This window comes from Prionailurus viverrinus, chromosome D1, assembly GCF_022837055.1.
Source record: "Prionailurus viverrinus isolate Anna chromosome D1, UM_Priviv_1.0, whole genome shotgun sequence".
In the NCBI taxonomy this organism is placed as follows: domain Eukaryota; kingdom Metazoa; phylum Chordata; class Mammalia; order Carnivora; family Felidae; genus Prionailurus; species Prionailurus viverrinus.
Genome location: NC_062570.1, coordinates 59,246,599 through 59,252,668, shown reverse-complemented (window position 1 = coordinate 59,252,668; position 6,070 = coordinate 59,246,599).

Sequence of the window (6,070 nt, the reverse complement as noted above, 5' to 3'; positions counted from 1 at the left end):
CATCAGGGGTAACTTGGCCTGCCAGTTTGGGTGGAGAAATTCCCAGGTTGCCTGGGGTAACAAAGCAGTGTCCTGGAGGCACTGTTCTAGAAGATTGGGCGGTGACCTGTGTGAGGTCACCAGGAAGCAGCAGAGTAGAGAGGTGGTTCCAGAGGCCCCCCTTCCAGGATAGAGCACTCTGAGGCCCCCAGGGCTGGCTTGGCCTTGAGAGGGACGTGTCCTTTACAGTCTGAGGGCAGGTGGCAATAAGCTCTGGATCCCAGTCCCATCTGGAGCCGGATCTAAGTGTTTGCCCAGGGCGGTTCTTTACCCCTGCTGGGCCTCACTGAGCAAACAGCCCAAACCCTGCTCTGAGGGAGCAGCTAGAGTCTGAGGGAGTCACGGAGAGCCATACTGGCAGAGTCACCCACAACCTGGCTTCTCTTGGTGACACCATCATAGCCACATACCATCACACTGATGCCCTGTCAAAGTCACAACACAGCCACACACCACTTCAGTGTCATGCCCAGCCCGCCTGACACAGGTACACACGCTTGGGCACACCAGGTCACCTAGAGTGCCACAGTAGAGTTGCCAGATAAAGCACAGGATGCCTAGTGAAATTTGATTTCCAGATTAGCAAAGAATCATTTTTAGTATAAGTATACCCCAAATATTTGCTAAATCTGGCAACCTTTCACCTGAGGCACTGCCACACCCACATCACAAAGCCTTGAAGCTCCGCACACTCAGTACACACAGCAGTCCTCTGTAGATCGCAGTCCCTGGCCTGCCTGGGACACAGTTGTTACAGGTGCACACACGTGTGCTTGCGCACACACGTGGCCCCTCACATCCTCTCTGTGAAGAGTAAGAATCTTCCATCCTCATTTTGTCTGACTTTTTCAACTTTGGGTGGAAGATCAGGCAGGGACCATTAGCCCCATTTGACAGATGAGGAAAATAAGGCCCAGCAAGAACCCATCCTTTGTGTCCCTGTGGTGGTTCCCTGGGCAGACGGGTGAGGGGTACGTTATGTTATACCTGGGCCAGGCTGTGTCCTTGGGCAGGTCCCTGTTCCCCAAGCAAGCCTCTCAGAGGAGCCTCAGGAAAAGTAATAGCCCCTCCCACCATCTAAAGCGTGATCCAAAGTGCTCCCCAGAGGCCCTCTAGTCCCAGAAGGTGGAAACTGTCCTGAGCCAGGGTGCTGAGGGCCCAGCTTTGAGATTAAAAGATAAGAAGCCAAAAGAACGAAGTTGTGTGTGGGCTGCCATAAAAGGGGTACTCGTTCCAGTGCCGGATTTCTTACTCTGGTGGAAGGGCCAGACAACTTTGTCCTTCCTGAAGACACACAAGGACGCCTCCACCCCCACTGCTACCAGCCTGAGCACAGAGCCTTAGGCAGGGCCTGGGGTCAGGCAGATGGATCTGGAGCCTCTGACAGGAAACTCCAGGGCGTTTGGAAGGTTGCATCGACCCAGCAATCGAAATGGATTCCTGCAGGCAGCACTGCCCATTCGACATCAGCAGCAGGGGGACCCAGCATGCCCAGGAGGGCAGGGCCATTTGGGTCTGGGGCCCTCCCACAGAGGGAGTCCCCAGGGTTCTGCTTCAGGCTCTCCCTACCTTGGGTACCTTTCTAGGCCTGTTATCCTGCCAACGTGGTGATGCTCAAGATTCCCACCGCCAGGCTGAGGCAGGCTGGGGGCTCTGTAAATTGTGAAGTCCTGCGAGGTGTTGGGGCATTGTTACACTCCTCCCTCCCCCAGGCCTGGGGATATGCTGGGCAGCAAGACCCTGCAGGCCTAGGGGGCAGTTCCCAGAGCTCTAGGGTACAGAGACTGCAGGGTGGGGAGGGAAGGATGGGAGAGGAGGCAGGACAGATGCAGTGAAATACCTGCTCAGCAGTCTGGCAGAATGGCTAAGGGCTTGAGCCAGGGAGCCAGGCTGTCTGGGTTAGAACCTTTTACTGTGTGAAGGAGTGCAAATTACTGAACTTCTCTGTGTCTCAGTTCTCCCATTTCTAAAACGGGTGGATTAGTAGGATCTACGTCGTTGCAATGGGGATGAAGTGAGTTCATGCACGTGGAGTGCTCAGCACAGTGCCTGGCAAGCAATGAGTGTTCAACAAACACCACAGCTCCAGAGCTCCCTTCCCCCCCAGGTCTGACATCTGTCCCCAAGGTATGGCCTCTTTCCTGCATCTTTGTTCCCTGACCTGGAGGCAGTACTTCTCTCTTGTGACCTGGAGGAAAAGCAGCAGCCTGGGTTCATTGGAGCCTGGAGGTTGAGAATAAAGCTGAGGTGAGCACTGACATCTTGTCCCCCTTCCTCATTCCATCCCCGAATGCTGCTAAAGGTCGAGATGGGTCCCCTTTGAGAGGCCTTCACTCAATGACGTTAACTCCTTGCATCCATAGATCCCCCTCCTCAGTGTCCAACTATTGTGTGCTAGGACAGCAGCAGGACATGGGGAGCCCGGCCACAACCGGCCAGTGGGCAGGACAGAACGGACATGTGCACGCTCCAGGGACTGGTTCCCAGGACCATAGGAAGGGCTGGTGTGAGTAAGGCCCACTGGGGACTCTTGACTGAGAATGGGGCTGATGGTTCTGCCTTGGTTCAGGGTTCGTTCTGGGGTCAAAATCCATACGTTGAGCAGAGCTAGGACAGGCTCAGCTTCCATGGGGCATGTGTTGGAAAACTTGGGAGCTGGTGTGTCAAGAATATGTAGATTATGATCTGCTGAATGAGGAGGCATGAGCCACCCACACGGGGTTGGCAGGGAGCTCCCTCGGGTCGGAGCTCTCCCACTCTGGGAAAGAGAAAACCCCGAGGTCCTTTTGATTGAAGACGCAGTTTCAATATACTCATACAAAGGAAGTCAAGTCGCAAGATTTATTACTTTGGGATCCCAGAACCATGAGCCAGGGAAGGTCAGTCCTTTCTGTCCAGGTCTTCAGCCATCAGGAGATAGAGAGCAGGTAGCAAGCACCTAATACTTATAAGGTGGTTGGGGTGGAGGTCACTAATTTTTCATGGGCTCAACTCTAAGTGGTCATTTTAAGTGACCAGGAAAAGCAAAGCAAAAATCTGTGGTGGGAATCCTAAGTTCAGGTCCTCACTTAAATTTTCAGACTCTGGGTATGAGCAGGGTTATTGTACTGTAAAATGCCTAAGCAGCAACTCAAACTGTCTGTTTTCTCATTACAGGGCAATGCCTTGCAGGCAGCTTCTGCCAATCACAGCCCCCTGTCCTGAGGCCCTGGTGCCCTGGGTCAGTGGGCATCTCCACAGTGCTCCCCTCCTGGGGGAGGTTGCCTCCTTCAGCACCTTCTAAATTTAGGGCTTGGGCTCTGTGACTCATTCCTGAATCTGCTTTGCTCCCCACCTCCAGGAGTGTGTTCCCACGGTATTTTTATCCTCTGCTGCTTCAGACTGATTAATAAGGTCCTAGAATCCTGCAGCAGCCACCACACCAAGAAGAGCTTCCCCAGTCCACCCACCCTAGACCAGCTCTGGGCCTCTCTCTGACCAGGTCCTATACTCTGCCTCCTCTTGCTTCTCCACACACCCACCTCCACCCTGCCACTCGGCAACCAGAGCCCATGCAGGTGGCCGCACTGGGGCTGGTCCAAGCAGGGCTAAGGAGGCACTGGGAAGGAGGGATGGAGCCAAGCCCTGCCTTGCCCAGATTGGTTGCCAGGCAGGGCCCTGACCTAATGTCAGGAGACCTGAGTTCTGACCCAGACTCATTCCTACCTTACTGTGGGGCTTTTGGTGAGTTCTTGGCCTCTCTGGGTCTTTCTTTCCTCCTCTATAAATAAGGGGTTTGAAGCCAACCTCCGTTAGGGAGGCTTGGACCAGAATTGAAATTATCAGCAACAGGGTGGGCTGGGGACAGGACAGGGTATCTGATGTTAGGCCCACCAGGCCCCTCTCTTCCCTCCAGCTCTTGCTTTAATCAGGGGAAACACAGGCCAAGCCCCTGTTAGTTAGCACTTTTGGACTTCTGCCTTGCAGGGAGGAAGAATTGTGTATGACCCCAAATCCTGACAGGGCTGTAAAGACCCCAGGGTCTGGTTTTGGTCTGACTGTCCAGGGCTGTAATGTGTGGCTTTGAGCAAGAATCACTTTAACTCTGGACCTCAGGTTGTAGGGAAGGGAATCATGTTGCAAGTGGAGGTGTAAACACTCCAGGTGAGACACTTGTTCCCTGCCAGGTTCCCAGTGCCGAAGGAAATGGGGATGTATGTGTCCCCATCACCCCTCACCCCTCCTGACTTCCAGAAACTCAGGCTCCCAGGGCATGGAGGGGAAGTTATCTGCTGGGGCTGCAGCATCTCTGCCTCTGCTTGGCTCTAGTAGAACCCTGTCTGCAGCCAGCTTCAACCCGTGTTCACAAGTAACAACAGTGGCTAATGGTTAGAGTGTGCATCACGTGCCTGTTGCTTTTCTATGTGCTTAGCAGGTCATAAATCATTTAATTCCTAGTTACACCTTGGATAAGTCTTACTACTGCCACTTTACAGGTAACTTGAGGGTCAGAGGGGTTGTGACTTACCCAGGGTAACAACGTTAAGTCACGAGGAAGGCTGAGAGGGCTGATTAAAAGCCAGGTCTGACTGCAATCCTGCCTTCTGTTTGCCCCTAAGGTAGCTCTTCTGAGTATACATTAGACACTCAATAAATGTTTGATGAAGATGTTTGATCACTGCCATGTAATGGAAAGATCCCTATCTTAGTTCAGTTCTACCCCAACTCCTTGTGTGTCCCTAACGGAGTCCTTTCCTCTTTCAGCCTGTTCCCCCTGCTGAAAACAGTTAAGTGTTAAGAGAACTAGATACTTGGAAGTGAGACGAATCTTGGTTTTCTATTTCTATGAACATCTGCCTTTCATGACTTGCCTGAGAAGGCTCCATGTGCAACTAGAACTCAGGATCTCCCAGCCCCTCCCCCACCTGTCCCCCAAAACCTCTAAGAGCACTCCAGACAGAAACATCTGGGTACAGCCCTGCTCTCCCACTAGGGACAGAGAGAAGTTCACTTCCCTGGCAGGCAGCTGCCTGATCCTGGGGGGTGGTATGCTGTACCACCCGACTACTCCACCTGGTTAAGGGAGTGGCTCCTACAGCCTCGGCTCAACAAGCATCACTTCCTTCCTGTCCTCATCATCAGGCCAGTCCAGATACTACCTCCAGCTGTCAGTGGCCCCAACTGGTCACCTAAGTGTCCAATTCCTACGAGGCTCTAAAACAGAGCCCCATGCCCTCCCACTCCTTCCCACTCAGGGTCCCCCCTTAGCACTACCCCCTCATCTGTCATACCTGGCCTCCTTCCCTTGCCTGGACCACCATCCTGAGAAGCAACATCTGTACAGCTCCAGCAACACTGTTCTTTCTCCAGCATTCTCCAGATCCTCCTTTGCTTTCTGCCTCTGGTAGTCATCTCAACAGAGCAGGGCCCTCCTTCATTAGGGCCAAGTGGGATTGGAGAGAAGGATTGGGAATAGGGACTGCCCCAGACCCTCAGCGAACAGTCAATCCAACTGTATCCAACAAAGACACTGATCCTTGAGATGCAGAGAAGGACTCTGGGCCCAAAGGCAGCAGTGCTGGATTTCAGCCCTTGTTCACAGCTGATACCTGCAGCAAACTCCTGCTCCTTTTGGGGCCCTCAGTTTTGTAATTTGTAAGATGAGGAAACAGCCCCTCAATCTGCAAACACCTGACTATAATATTTTGCCTTTAAATACTGCTTGGGAATTTAGTTTCACTCCTAGATCTCATTTGATCCTCCCAACAACTTATTTCCATTTACATACGAGAAGGCTTAGCTCCCCAAGGGAACAGAATTACCCAAGGTCACAAAGCAAGTCAGAGGCACAGCCTAGGGTAGAGCCCGTGAATCCTGAACCATCTCTGGTCCTTCACACTTTATTATGCTAGGACTCTGGCTGTGTGACTTTCTCTAACCCATTGTCCCGTTTGTAAAACAAACAAACAAACAAACCCAAAAAACTGTTGTGAAATGATAAATAGAATATATGATATTAAACTAAAATAAATGTCACTACGCTAAAAACAAA